The sequence below is a fragment of the Metopolophium dirhodum genome, chromosome 1 (genome assembly GCF_019925205.1).
Source record: "Metopolophium dirhodum isolate CAU chromosome 1, ASM1992520v1, whole genome shotgun sequence".
NCBI lineage: Eukaryota > Metazoa > Arthropoda > Insecta > Hemiptera > Aphididae > Metopolophium > Metopolophium dirhodum.
Window position 1 is genome coordinate 37367765 of NC_083560.1, and position 15869 is coordinate 37383633.

The window sequence follows — 15869 nt, forward strand, 5'->3', positions numbered from 1 at the left end:
GCCTCCTAAACTAATGGTTTAAATAAGTTTAAGGAATGGTTTATCTTTGGACAGTATGGTTTGTAAAGGAGATGAAAGATTGATTTTGAAATATTATGTAACTATCCTATCGTTAACATGGTATAAATTAAAATATATAACTACACGTAATGTAATATTTTCAAATAATCAAAAATATAATGCAGTTATATTGACTACAACATCTAATTAATTTATATTATGGACACAAACACTATAATATAATAATATACAGATTATAAATTAATAACTGTCTTGTTTTATAATTAACATATTTTATATATAGATTATAGTTATGGAAACTATTTGAATTGATATTTTTATAGTAATTATTCTTTCTTATTCTTGTCTTTTTAACTATATAGAGTAATAATACTAGAATTATATAACATGTTTTAATAACATATAATTTTGCTTATAATAATTTAATTTTAGTTGCCCCTAATAAATTTAGTAGCAACTTTATATAACTGGTATCAAGCATTATCTTATCAGTGGTAAAGGAGCTAACTAGGACGGAACTATCTTCACAGACATAAAAAATACAGACTACAGACTACATTCGTACAGTTCTATTCATACATTTTAGTAAAAAATTCTGATGGATAAATGTATTCTTTTTAGTAAAACATCTAAAGTATCGCCTCGTCACATTACGTTAATTTTTATTTGTAAGTATTATTTTCTAGTTGTACTGATTATATTTCTTAATAATAGTCAGTCTAATTTGCTAATTTGTTCACAGATATATATTTCCAAAAAATCAATGAAATAGAAGGAAATAATGGCTAAAAATCTTCGAATTAAATGATTATCCCAATTTATAATCTGCAGTAATCATTTCATAATTAGCGATTGCAAACAATCCTCAGTAAATTAGTAAACATGGTCAGAGGCTGTCTCAAAAAGTCAAAACATAATCCAAACCCCTTGTCTGGGATAGAGAAGTAAAATACATTTTAGTAATTTACTGCAACATTGGTACTACTCCGAGCATGACTAGGAAATTGCATCTAAGAGGTATAAAAACATTTAACATAAATTATAAATTAGGTATTTATATATTTTTTACAACTTGACATTTTCAGAAAACTTTGTTTCTCCAAAATGAACAGACGAATAAAGGATTTGGAGGCCTTACAGTTGATGAATTTAATTCGCCCTGAAAAGCCTTAGATACTTAATAATGTATAATTCACACACACTTATGTAAGTATATCACTCAAGTATCCAATTTTAAACATTTTCCAAAACCAAAAGTCACTTAATAGCTTATCGTTTTTAGTTCATACAATGGATTATACTTATTACCGTTTTCAAAACTGAAATATATGATGTACCATATACAAGGAACTAGCTAATGTATTGACAATTTTTCAGACGTTGACTTTCTTGAAGATAATTCTACAGACTCAGATGAAGCCATACAATATTGGAGCGAATCATGAAAATTAAAGGTGAGAATATTGTTGATAGGTTTATATTCTAAATCTTTTTTACTGTGCTATTAACCAACATACCCACCTGTTCACAGGACACATTGTATAATATCTAATTTGTGTGCGTGGACATATATTTATCTAAGGGCTCAGCCCGTTTAGTCAAAATAAATTAACAAATAAATAATACGTTATAAATTATATGTTACAATTATATAATATCCATAACTCGTTTTAAAAATAAAATATAAATATAATATGTGCTTCCCCATAAGATTTCTTAAAAAATATTTTTGCCTATAAGTTTGATTATAACATTATGTATTATCACTCTAATATTTAATATATTAAAACTAATGGTACAAAACTGGATCTACTGTACTCACATTTGCATGTTGATTGTTGTTCAAAGAGAGAAGACAAATAGTGCACTGACATATTTTTAACAAAGTTTTAATTTTTAGGTGATACAATTTTGCTGAGCAAGAATTCAATTTAAATAACGCAGAGGGCCTCAACATATTTAAATTGTAAAGGAACACATAACTAGTTTAGACATTGGTATCTTTTCTGATGGGAAAGTGCATCTAGTTGGATGCATTAATCAGGTAAAGATTGAATGTTCCCAGTTGTTTTCAAATACGTCCGGAAAAACAAAAAGATAATTAAGGAAAAATTATTATATTTTTGACAAAAATTAATTTTGTTTTATAAGTGTAACTAAAATAAATACCTAGGTATAGATACATGATTTGTTCCCCGAATGTTCCTATTATCATTTTCTATACACCATACAGTTTTTAAAACAATTTTACTCTTTTTTAACTAGTTATGGGGATAATACATTTTAATTTTTTTCGATAAGTATTGTTTTTAAAATTAATGTCAATAAAAAGTTCTTTGCTATGTCAAAGAATTTGAAAATGTAATACAGGGATCCTATTATAGTTTCTATAATATCTGTTCACAAATATGAGAGATACATAGCCACCATTTGTCATAAGCATTTAAAGTTCACGTTTCGACAAAATTCATTAACAATTTCCAAATTATCTTGTAGTTAAAAATGTATTAAATGTTTAATTGTATATTTAGCTTATGCTTATAGTAACGATTAATAAAAATTGATCATAGTAATATTAGTTATCAAATTGAAAAAAATATGTAAATTATTAGTTTACTGGTCGTCAAACACGTTCCCATTTACAACGAGGAAAGACAAATTTCTTTGAAAAATGAATAGGTTTGCAATTACCAAATAGCTTCAGTGGCTTTTATTACAATTCCTCAATTATCAACAATGGTCATAATTGATGAAGACTTAAAAAATTAGGAATATTCTGATATATAGGTTAGGTACCTACTTATTTCCTTTAATTTGTGTTCTTATTTTTTATATGTTTACCCCACCACCCATCAGAAAGTAATTAGTTGCTTTATTTAGCTAAAAAAAACTATACCATTACACTCTAGAGTTATGTTTGTGAAAAAAATTATTTTGTCAATGACTTATTTTTTAATTTTTTAACAAAAAAGAAAAGTAGATACTTAAAATCATTATAAATTATACTACTATATGAAAATAAAAATAATGAGAATACAATTGAGTTTAGATTGAGTATTTTTAATTTTGAATTACAAATCTAAAGTAGAATATTATGTTTATGCTATTAGGTATCTAAATTAATATACATGTAATATGTAATAATAATATAATATTCTAATAAAATTTTAACATTAAAAAAATTGTATATTTGTATGTTAATTAAGTGATATCCATTATGATTCACATAGTAATATAGTATATTATTTATTCAATACTTTGGTTAGGTAATAAGTGATTTTCTCAAGTTACTACCTACCATTTAGGCACCTAATTGAGTACCTACAAAATATATTATGAATTTGGTGCATTTAATTCCAGTGAAGTATTTTTCCAGCCTTTTTTTCCTAATTTACGTATATTTATGTTATGGGAGGGACGGCGATCACGGAATCGCAAGACTTTGACGCGGTCCCGCGTAATAGCTGTTTGAATTCAAATAGCCTTTTACGCGGAAAGCCGCGCTTCGCTTCTCAAACAAACCGCCAATCGACGACGGACGACGCCAGCGCGCGACACCCGCGCTGTGAACCGTCGGCCGGCCGTTGGGTGAACCGGATTGAAAAGTCACCAGTTTATCATCGACGACCCGCACGAGACGGACACCGACACGTCCCCGGCCAATCGTCTTTTCTCTTATTTTTTTTTGTTTGTTTTGGACTCGCGTTAAAACGGTTACCGACCGGGCAAATACCGTAACAATAAAGTTAACCATCGCAGTGCAAAAGTTGTGTTTTTTGGTTTTTTTTTTTTCTGTTGTCGTATAACCTTTGGTTACCTCAACCTCACCTCACCCACGCGGCCCCAATTAGGTCCGCATCAACTTCCAGGAGGGAACGAACGCGATCACCAATAATTTCCGGATTATTACCTATGTACTATCCCGAATTTTTTTTATTCCCGTTAAATACTTTCGCGATTTATTCATTTCTGCGTAATAATTGTTCGTGTGTAATTTTTCTCGTGTAAACGTGAAATGTTTTAGATTGTAGAATCGTACGGCGAACGTGGTGACTGCCGGTCGATAAAACAGAAGTCTACTGTCGGGGACCATTTGGTAATTTGTAACTATGTACCGATGGAACGAACAAAAGTATTCGTTACTGATTTATAATCCAAGACCGTGATTACAGGAGTTCCGCTTATCACTAGTCGGTAGTCTACTGTTTTCGTAGTTTTCGTGACAGAATAATATTTTTTTTTACCCTGTGTGTTTGTCTACCTAAAATAATAAATACGTGCTTTTCAAACATTAATTTTTAATAATACAAATAATATCTCATATATTTGTGACTATAAAATCAAAAAGTTACGTATTTCTAGGTTTCATTCATGTACTTTGTGCCAAATAGCGTCAGTACGCATTCAACGTGTTAACTACCACGAGAAAAAGTACACCTCAAAACACAATCATCGGTCTATAGGAGACCTAGATCCAGGTATCGTATACATTCCAAGCCTGAGTGATCGAGACTACCCACGTCCATTGATCGGGTTCATTTTTCTAAGTTCCAACTGCATATATCATGCAATAGATCTAATAACACCAATGTCAATCGTGAAAGAGTTATTTATCATGGGTGAGTAATGAGTATCAATTGGTTCTAGAAATTTACTTGCTCAAACTGTTGTGGAAAAAAAAACGCACATTGATTTTTGAATCATATTATTATTGACATGGTTCATTATCCTGGTGCGGGATACTGAAAATTATTTTGTACCCGGTTTAGCCTAATAATTTCTACTTTGTGTTTATTTTCCTAATATAATAATTTATTGTATTCATTGATATTTGTTTTAATATAGAATTCCCAAAAATGAATACATGGGAAGGGAATGGCTTAAAGTTTTAGTAACTGATCGTTGTCATGAATGGCAACGTATATTATGTAGTGATAATTTTTTAGAAGAAAACTATAAGCCAGGAATAAAGCGATTTTTATTTTCAAATGCTATTCCCCAACTTTATGGATCAAACTGAGAAAAATGTGGATTTAAAAATGATCCTGCTAAAATAGTAAAATGTGGTATAAGAGTTTATAGTACTCATTTTAAACTCTATTGTTTCAGGAATACTGAAAAATACTAAAGAACAGATTAAAACCAGGCGCTGTTCTATCATTATTTTTAGATAACGGTAAGAAAAAAATTAATTATTTGTTATTTTATTTTATATTAACTTTTTAATTATTAATTAGCTTTGTATTATTATAGTTTAGGTAAATTCAAGGTTTTATTTTGCTATATAATATAATAACTTTGAACTTTTTCTTTTAAAAAGTATAAATGAACAATATTATAAACATCTCACGATTTAATATAAGAAAGAAAGTTTTATTAATAAATTAGAATAAAGCAAACCCATGCAGTAAAAACACTAGTTCATAACAAGAATTCCCTATTCTTTATATTAATATATATATATTTTTTAATTAATTCCAAATTAATTTTCAACAATCTATCCGTAATGACCGCGGAAAATATGAAACTTACTTATTTTTGTTGGATAAACATACTAAATATAGTAATTTTTCCTCTTAAATCAGTTAACCCAAGACAATGACTTGGGAACAGGGACGGCCTGGGAGAAAAATTCAGGCCGGGAAAATTTATTACCCAGGCCACATATCAATGTTTACCTTAAATCCTTTAGGCATAACTATAGTGGTGGTGGGGTGTAGGGGATGGCTGAGCTTATGTTTTACCCCCTCCCCACCAACACTACCTATTTGTTTTATAATTATTTATTTATCTTATTATATTATGTAAGAGGGCATTAAAAAAAATTGACCTTCAATCAGTATCAATATTTTAGTGAGACTGTTCATCTCAATTCAATTTCCTTGAAGCCTAAAGGCCTAGTTACACCTATTTCTATGACTCTATGTATTATCTTTAAACAATTGAACAAAAAGTTAAATTAGCCACTATATGCTTGAATTTTTTATAACAAATTATATTTTATAAACGCTGACTAACAAATCAAAATGAATATTTATTAAATTAAGCTTTTATAATTAATTTTATATTTTAAATATAAATTATAAGTTATGACATTTTAAAGACATATTGAAAGAAGCTTACTTTTTTGTGATAATAAATCAATTATTTGATCATTATCAATATTTATCAACATTTCTTTTTCAACTGACATTAACATAAAAGCTTCAGTATTTTCATTACTAAGTTTACTTCTCAACCTATTTTTTATGTACTTTAAAGTTGAAAATGATCATTCACAGGTAACTTGGGTAACAGGAAGACACAATAAATACTTATAAGCAACTGTTAATACTTAATAAGCGTTACTGTATAAATTGTATTTTATCAATAACTTGTAACAACACAGTGTACAGTTTCTACAACTATTACACATAACTTGACTTATTTTCTCAGAGTCAACTTCCAAATCATCCTCGTCATTTTCAATCTCCCAATTCATTATTTCATACTCATCTGCAATCGACATTTTTAAAAATTCCCAGTTATTTGAAAAACTTATTAATTCTTCATGAATATGATTATAAACTTCATCTTCAGTTTTACAGTTGGTAAATTTCAATATATTTTTTGATAAAGTTTTAAAAGCTTGATGTGGTAATTTCTTCTTATGTTCTAAAAATTGTATAGGTGACAAAAGCGCCAAGTCTGTCAACAATTCATCATTATTATAAAATCTTGACGTCATACTTTCAATTACTGTATCCATTACGTAGTTATGTATTTCCACTGTAAATTTTTTTTCAGCATCTTAAATAGGATCATCATCCAAATTCTCTCCGGGCATTTTTTTTTTTTCCTGAAACGTGTTACTTCAAATTGTTCTTGAGTACATAACATATTTTCTTCATCATCCATAATTTGATCTATTTTATTATTTGCCCACTCAATAAATGAATTACTCGTTATTTTTATGCCTTCCATTCCACGCCTAAATGTTTCTAACTGTTTTAATGCTGCCTTTACTAACTGTTGGCATTTGAGTAAATCTATGCCACTAGATTGAAGATATTTTGACAGTGGGCCAGTTGTATAAAAAATTTTAGAAAAAATATGTGCTGTCAAGATGGTATCATACTTTAACAGTTAATTTAACAAATTCTTTGTCTTTATTCGGACATCCGGATTGAATTTTTGGTTATTAATTATTTTGGAAAATGCTACAATGAGGCATGGAATATGTTGGATTGTTGATATTTACCAAAAATGTGTTCAAGAGCAATTTGTTTTGACCACCATCTAGTTTTACCAATTAATTGTAATTTTTTTTGATTTTTCTTTCCAAATTCTTGTAAGCTTATTTCACGCCATACATCCATTCTCAAATAGGATTCTCTAAAGAACTGAGCACATTTGCTAAGTAATACAAATAATGATGCAACTAAAAGAGGATTTCTAGTTGCATCACATAGAACTAGATTCAATATATGGCTATGACACCATACATGTACTTGATTAGGGGACGATTTTGATAAGAATGCTGTCATTCCTTTATACTGTCCTTGCATATTAGCAGCCCCATCAGTCGAATTTCCAATACAATTTTCTACATAAATTTCTAATTGTTGAAGAGTGTTCAAAAGAAGTTCTGACATTCCTTTTCGACTTGAATCATGACATGGTTTAACAGCTACTAACTTTTCACATACTCTATCGTGTAAAATATATCTTATTACAATTGAACATTGGTCAATTACAGTTATGTCTTGGGTTGTATCTATAAGAACAGAAAACATTTTTGATTCTTTAATTTCTGTTCCAATTTGATGAGTTCTTAAAGAAGAAGTTATTGTTATAATAGACTGTAATGTATTTTTTGATAAAAACGTTAGTAAATTTCCACGGCCCTTCTTACCAGCAAGAAACTTTGTTTCGCTTTAAGAAATTATGGTATTTAAGTGTTCATTTATAACTGAGTCATATTTACTAAGTAATATCATAATTTCTAAAAAGTTCCCTTGATCTAATATTTTATTATTTAAAGAGTGAGTACCTTCGTTTCGGTTTCCTCTATAGCTCAACCCTCTCTTTCCAATCAGCTTTAAAACATCTATGATCCTTTGTAAAATAAGTCTATTTTTTTTAACATCTTCTTTTCTTTTATTGTTTTGATTGATCGTCAACAACATTTTAATGTCTTTTTTCTGAGATTTAAGAAAAAAAACTTCTGATGAGTGGCTATGGATGCGACTATTTTCATGTTCATTTATTCTTTGGTACACATGTTTCCGATCATCAAATCCTTTTATGAAAACAGAATCTTGAGAAGTTAACGCCAAACAAACAAAACAGAAAAGTTTATTAGTTGATTTACAAAAACTTATCCATAATCTTTTGACACCATCTTTTCGAAAAAATGCTTTTTTTGATACAAATTGTAAATCAGTATCGTTTGTAGGTTGAATCGGGTGCATTTTTAAAAATAATGACATATTATTTGAGTTTGGTTTCTTAAAAACATCAATGACATTATTATCGGATTCACTATGTTATTTATTTATTTATTCATTTATAATATATAAACGCCAAACGGCAATTTTAAATTAACAGATTAAGTTTAAATTTACTAGATATAACAATAATATAATAATACAAATACACACAAAATTAGAACATATGGAAAAACACAACATAATATAAACTAAATGGTAATATGTTCATCATCATGATAAACTGCAATAATAGAAAAAAAAAATCAATATTAGTAATTACATATTTTAACATATAGCCACACTGGTCAAAACTATTTTCTAATCAAATTAAATATGATAATTATGAAATTATACTATTAGATGATATAATATGCTTATTCATTATGTATACATTATACATATTATGCAGAATGTTGGTCATAATTATTTTTACAGAAATTATTATGACTACTAATACAATAATAATTAGTAATGTATTACAAGATAGTATATTACTATATTAATATGCTACTATGATACTAGATCTAGTTACCTAGATACATTTTCATAAAATTGACAATATTGTATAGTAGGTATTTATTTTTTTAGTTTAGTTGAGTCTCAAGTAAAATAAATTCTACTTAAATATAGAATGCACCTATATCCACACTCCACAGACTACAATGGGAATAAGAGTATTTAACATAAAATTGTTTGCATTACCGTATTTACATTCAGTCAAAATTTAACAAATAAAAACATTTGAATTAATTTTGTAATTACCATTTTCATCTATTTCTTCTGCTTCTGTTTTATTTTCTACTAAAATAATTTCATTGATTGGATTTAGGTTGGGTAAAACGTTGGAAACACATCCAAACTCATTCAAACGTTGGCCATCTATGATACATAGGTACAAAGATAAATAAAATAAATATAAAAGTGCTTAATACCTACCTACATTATCATAATAATATACAATATTGCAATAATGTAGGTAAAGATGTATTACAGATAATATTATGTTATAAGTTTATAATTCAGTTTTAATAATCAACTAAAATAAATTCTACCAAATTATAGAATGCACAGTGCACTTATATCCACAGTGACAATTAGAGTATTTAACATATTTTGTTTGCATTCTATCAAAATTTAACAAATAAAAACATTTGAATTAAATATTAATTGTGTAATTACCATTTTCATTTATTTCTTCTGCTTCTGTTTTATTTTCCTCTAAAATAATTTCATTGATTGGATTCAGGTTGGGTAAGACGTTGGAAACACATTTGACCTCATCCAAACGTTGGCCATCTATGATACATAGGTACAAAAATAAAAATAAATATTATAAAAGTACTTAGGTACTTCTATGTTCTGTATACTGTACTAGGTTAGAATGGTTAGATTATTATATTTTGTTTAAACTCCTAAATAGAAAATAATCTACACACTGCTTAATTGGGCACTTGGCTATAGGTTTACTATTTATTTAGTTAACTGTTTAATTTGGATTAATTAAATTTAGATTAATTCGGATGACTAGATTACAAACTACCAACTAGAGTACTTCCTAAATAATAAATATAATAGTTAAATAAATTACCTGAAGTATTCATTGAAAAAAATGAATTTAATTTTACACATTTCTTACTGACTTCCAATAACTGCTTTTTCTTTTTTTCTTTTTCTCGAGCAGCTCCTCCTTTTCTGTTTACTGGTTTCATTTTAAATAAAAAGATTATACAAAAAGGATTGTATAATATAATATAACTTTTAAAATGAGTTTCCAACTACAGCGGACTTTATCACGATGCAGAGCACAAAAGTATCTATACATTATTAATACACTCCAGGTCTCCAGCTATTGAGCTAGTATAACGATTAACGATAAACAATCCATTTACCATAATACAAAAATAGTAATGTTACGAAGTAGTTTATGTGTTAATATGTTTCATTTTCATAGAATTATATTATTGTAATAATTGTTATCAGTTATCGATATAGTTGGATCGGACTAAAAATAGAGTAGGTGGTATGGGCTATGAATAAAATTACTATTTAGATAGAAATCCCACACCCGCATTCGTGTGCGTGAGCAGCAAAGTAGGTACCTACGACTCTCTGACGAAAAATACATAATAATAATAATAAATAATAATGCTTTTATACATCCCAAAATACCCATATTACATGAGGAATTCTCTATTACGTCTTATTAGTAATAACTAATAACCACTAATAACTTATAATATTACAATTTACTTTACGGGAATACAGGCTACGGGTGTTCGAATCGGGATTTTTATATACTGTAGTATAGTAGTTTACAAATATTAATAATATATTTTTTTAGTATAAAGAAACTACCTAATTATTTTAAAAAATAATGTGGTACGGCCGTCAGGCCAATGACAAATCTCAATAGGCCAGGCCACCGGGAACCTCCCGGTATCCCGGTGGGCCAGGCCGTCCCTGCTTGGGAATGTCCTTTTAAATAATCTTTCTCTGATGTTATATTTCTGTTTTATAGTAAAATTTTAAATCCATATAATAATTTAAAATAAAATTCTTTTTTTCAAATCATTAGCACCTAATGCTTTGCTGACAGTGTCAATTAATGAGGTGCCTGTATTAAGTACATGTGAAGATCAATTGATAAGTCCAATAGTAAATGAAGCTGCTGAACAGTCATCAGAAGACAACACAACAATGTAAAAGGTACTATATAAAAAATTCTTACTAAAAAACATTTCAACTTGTAATTTAAATCCAACATTAAAATCAAATACTGAAAAAATTAATAACCTTTCAGATAATACTTCCATGACAATTGATGATTCATCTAATAGCTTGTCCATTACTTTGGAACCAATTGAAAAAAGAACTTCACAATGTTTTGGAATACTGAAGATTTTACAATGGATGAACACGGGTTTATTTTACAAGAAATAAAAATAATGTTCTAGGTACTATGTAAAAAATTCCTAGAACATTATTTTGAATTTCTTTAAAATGCCTATTACAACAACGAAAGAGTCAAACGATCTTTTATAAAAAATTCATAGTATTGAAAAATGTTGTGGTAGGGGTAGATTTGTCTTTGAACAATGTATACGGTATTTTGAAAATAGTTTAGAAGAACTATTAAAAGTTTTAAAAACAAAGTGAGTCTACTGGAGGATCCTAAGTCCTAATATAAGACACTCGTTCTTTGAAAAACTATTAATATTTTTAAAATATATTTTTCCATAACTTAAAGTTGTCAAAGTACCAAATTTACGCTTAGCAGATAAAGTTTAGCTCTGTTAGTTTAAAAATTATAGTGAATCGACCTATAATAATACTTGAGGTTAAGAACATTATCTGTGTTCGTGTTTTTTTTTTACGATTTTACAGTATTTAAGTGAGTTATGATCATTTTTAATTTACGTTATATTATGTACGCATCACTTGTTAAAAATTGAACTATCGTAAACTATGATAAGTACACTATCTGTGTTCGTATGTTGGTTACACAAATAATGTCCTTACCATCAAGTTTTGTAATAGGTCGATTCACTCTAATTTTTAAACTAACAGAGCTAAACGTTATCTACTGTGCGTAATTTTGCTATGTTACGCACATGTAGGACAAAGACAACAAATGTCCGTGTGGACAATTGATTCCTATTTTTCTTATAGATTAAAACTCCCTACAAAATACAGATTTTTTTTAAAGAAAAGTATTAATTTTATTAATTATTTTTTAGTGCATATTTGAATATTTTAATGTAATATTAATATATTAATTAAAACCATCTGTAATATAATATTTGATATTCCAGATGGTTTTAAAGCGAGTCTACGTTGACAATTTCTAAAATAATCATCTAGTTCGGTTGAATTCAAAGAACAAGATCATTCCCTTACTGTATTTTTGTGGACAAAATTACACATTGGCACCATTTAATCTGAAATGTACGTTTATATTTTTCCTGGTATTCTCATATGGAGAGTCAAATTTAAAATTGTAACTGTGACCATTGATCATGTTTTGTATTATAAATTTTAAAATTTTATGTACATTTTGGACGAGAACTGATCGTAAAACTATTACCACGCTGAAATGCTTATGTACAGGCAACAGGCTTCGTGAATTTTTAAGAAGTCATCTGTCATTATAAGTCATACCTAATATATAAAATTAAAAATTAAAAGTATGGCAAATTATTTTAAGTAATTGTGTATTTATAATTATTTTATTATTATAATTATTTATTCTTAAAATAGTATATTCATGTCTGTCCATATTTAAAAAATTTTGTATTAATTTTAGTAGATTGGTTTTGGTTCATATTGTATTATAGTGTATGGGTTGTGTACTGTGTGACCAACTCATGTCTCATACTGATCGCAATCACATTTCGCAATTTAATTTTATCTTGTAAAATATATTTCCTAGTTTATTTATGTCGTACAATGTGTCCGCGAATTTATTTTTTCTCAAACTATATGTTATATGTATATTTGTATTATAACTATAACTATAATGTGTCTAATTAAACTGAATGTTAAATTTTTAACTTTTTTAAATTTTTAAGATTTTGATGAATTTTGTCAAAAATTGAACTTTAAATGCTTATTGGACTTGTGCCTGTGCATCATTATTATTTTTAAACTTAAAAATCTTAAATTATTCATTATCTATATAATATGTATGTATTATGCACATTTATGCAATTATGACTACAATTCAATTAAATTAATCCTATTTATTTTTAATTATTCGTATCTATTTATTACATAAGATTTATAATAATCATTGAATTTTCAATCAAAAATCATTTTTATACCCTATTGTTTAAAATGTTGATTTGCATAATATGATGTGCGATAATTTGGTGCAAGTGCTCAACAGACGGTGCTCAAGCGATAATCTTCCACCGATACGCAAACAATGTACAATATCTTGCCACAGGTAAACAGATGATTCAAAAATGATACACAGCCAATATTTAGTACCAATTTACACAAAACATAGAATAATATAAGATCCGTCACAAATATTATATGAATCATTATTTTATGTTTTGTGTAAATAATATTATATTGTTAAGGAGGCTCCAGTGTATCATGTTTTAAGTAGTAATATTTAGGCAAATCACATGACATGAACATATGGACTATGTGTGAGTAGTAAATGAACATTAGTGTGTGCTTCCTAGAATCGCTGTAATGCCGTGCCTGATGCAACTTTTGCACGTGCACATGTCAATATACTTCACGAAAAATGAAATATATTCTTATTTACATACTACTAAAAGTGATAGTAAATTAAACACACTTCCTAAAGTTATATTGTAATTTCGAAAAAATAGTTGATTTTATAAGCTTCTGGACTATTGCTCTTTAGAAATCACTTTTTTAATTTAAAATCAGATGTGCTCAAATTAAATACAAAATATGTAATGCAACTGGTTCATAGGACTTTTGAGAAAAACATTTAAATTTTAAGGTCCTTTAAAATCGAAAATTGTATTATTTATTTATTAATTTGTTATTCATTGTTAACTATTTTACTAAACAACCGTTTTAAGTACCTACTAATAGAGAAACTAAATTACCAATTTAAATATGGCTACAATATTGTGCATTTCATCTCGAAATTCGAAATTTTAGAAAAACATATCCATCTAAGCATCATAAAATGCTCATAAGGATCTAAAACCAAAATATTTGGTGTCAAAACAATGTTAGACAACTCAATTTATAAGAGGTGTTACCTACATTTTTAACACTCCAATAATATACTTCTAGTTGCCATTTGTTTTATATTATAATATACTTCAGTGGCTTAGCGTCAGTAGTAGGATTTGCTATAGGTGTTAATTGACGCAAAGGCTAACCAGAATGTCCCTAACATTTGTATGAAAATAAAAAATAATAAGGATACAAGTGAGTGTACATTGAGTATTTTTAATTTTGAATCACAAATCTAAAATAGAATATTATTATATTTATGCTATTAGGTATATTAATTAAAATAAGCAGGCCTTGAAACCGTTTTAAAAACTGATTTTAGAAACCGGTACAAACCGAAATCGTAATCATAAACGAAACTGAAAAAAATAGGATACCGGTATTAAAATAAAAACCAAAACCGGGAAAAATTGGATACCGGTATTAAATTCAAAACTGAAATCTGTAAAAATTGGAAACCGTTATTTTTTTTTTAATTGACGTGTTTTTAAATATGTAAATTCCATTAAATCACATAACTAATACTCATAATGAAATTGAGATCATGATTAAAATATTGATAACCATTTCATTATTCGCAAAAGAAAATTGGAAAGCGGTATATAAAACCGATATTTCTTAATACCGGTATTGCTAAGTTGAACCGAAATCGTAAAATTTCAAAATTGGTGTACAAAATCGAAACCGAAACTGAAATTTCCTAATACCGGTATTGAAAAATTGAAACCGAAATAGAAAAAATTCAAAACCTGTGTACAAAATTGAAACCGAAACCGAAATTATTTCAATCGGTTTTAAGCCCTGACTTGAATTTTTTTGAAAGTATCTTTTACAAGACTGGTTGTAGATCATAAAGAATGACAAACGAAATAAAAAAAAAAAAATGCTTTGAAAATCAAAAAAAAATTTGGTGAGGCGGATTTGTGGTTAGGCGGACGTTAAGACTGCTCCGGTGCGCGGTCGGTGACCGACCACGTAGTGCACAGTGGAGCAATTAAGTTATTATGAATGATTTATATATACGATGCATGCAAGGTAAGAAGAACACTAATCTGACTAGTAGCCAGAGGTCTGCCGTACGGCTGGTCTGACGCCGCCTACTACGAGCGCCTCACACTGTTCGATACGAGTTCGGTTGTATATATACACCACACATCGATACTGGTAATAGCTAGTTAGACCCAGCCACCTATATACTGTCTTTAGCCGCGGAGACGTCTGCGCCCGGGAGACAGCGCGCTCTGGTAATGGCGTACAGTCACCACTGGCTTTCTCGACTGAACACCACACACACCTCAGTAAAGCGCAATGCCCTTACCGTGATCATAAAGGAGACTTGATACCAAGGCTTTGTACCCGAAATAACCGGAACCCCTAAAAACCCTTAAAACACCAGAAACCCATACAACCCGAATAATTCTGTATTCAAAACACTCGAATCTACCAAATCCTGAATAATTTTGTATTTTACAATCTTCATGTGAAATTATATAATTGTGTATGTATTTCTTGTGTTGAGTTTGATTCTGTAGTTAGTTGTTTTATAATGATAATAATAAATTAACAGGGACAATTGTACAATCGATTATAGGTAAATTCAATAACTATTTTCTTGAAAATAAAACCCAATAATATCATTAATTGATTCTG

At 28.4% G+C, this 15869-nt stretch overlaps 2 long non-coding RNA genes across 3 annotated transcripts; both read left to right on the forward strand.

The window, feature by feature from the left end:
• The first annotated feature begins 195 nt into the window (after positions 1–195).
• On the forward strand, positions 196–2748 carry LOC132937026 (uncharacterized). Its single transcript, XR_009663587.1, has 4 exons — positions 196–1038; positions 1107–1227; positions 1304–1475; positions 1922–2748. It is a non-coding gene; the product is annotated as an uncharacterized LOC132937026 (long non-coding RNA).
• A 604-nt stretch (positions 2749–3352) lies between these two features.
• Positions 3353–13198, forward strand: LOC132934832 (uncharacterized). 2 transcript variants are annotated; one of them, XR_009663090.1, is made up of 4 exons: positions 3353–4640; positions 5131–5197; positions 11068–11198; positions 11293–13198. It is a non-coding gene; the product is annotated as an uncharacterized LOC132934832 (long non-coding RNA). The 2 variants fall into 2 exon arrangements; XR_009663091.1 differs by having other exon boundaries at positions 3353–4499.
• Positions 13199–15869: the final 2671 nt, after the last annotated feature.